Source organism: Penaeus monodon, chromosome 21 (assembly GCF_015228065.2).
Source record: "Penaeus monodon isolate SGIC_2016 chromosome 21, NSTDA_Pmon_1, whole genome shotgun sequence".
In the NCBI taxonomy this organism is placed as follows: Eukaryota; Metazoa; Arthropoda; class Malacostraca; order Decapoda; family Penaeidae; genus Penaeus; species Penaeus monodon.
The window spans coordinates 19295455-19296044 of NC_051406.1; positions in this window are offsets into that span (position 1 = coordinate 19295455).

Consider the following 590-nt stretch of genomic DNA (forward strand, 5'->3'; position numbering starts at 1 on the left):
AGAAGCCTCAGTGTGTATTGAATGAAAATTCGTTATCTCTATTAATATCCTTGAACAGGTAAGATATTTACTGAGAGAATTCTTTGTATGTCTTTGTTATATGGAATGTGAATGTTTATGTTTCAAGATGCGCCATTTTTTCCTTTGAGCGTATTCTCGGGAAAAAAAGAAATATCTTGATTGTAGGCGGAGGAATACGCCAGCGCAGCAGTTCTCACCGTTTCCTCACCAAATGCCCCTTCTTAAATTAGCAAACTAGTTCTCACAGCAATGGGCCAATGAATGGAAATAGTAATTTTCTCAATTACACTGAAAGTTTACAAAAAGAGAAGTCAGATTTTCAACAGTTTTGAAGTAGATAAGCATGACTGTGTATTAGCTCTTTCATCATGGTCCTCGGGGTTCGTGAGCAATAGATTGAGAAACTCTGTTTTAGGAAAAGTTATAGTAAATTAGAATGCAGACGTAGTTAGGAGTGTGTGTACTTTTAATGTAGGGTGATTTACATTTTTGAAGGCCTAGTTTGCATTATAGAAAGGTATTTTGAATAGTAAACCGTTTTGTATTGTTATTTGTACATTCCTGAAAAC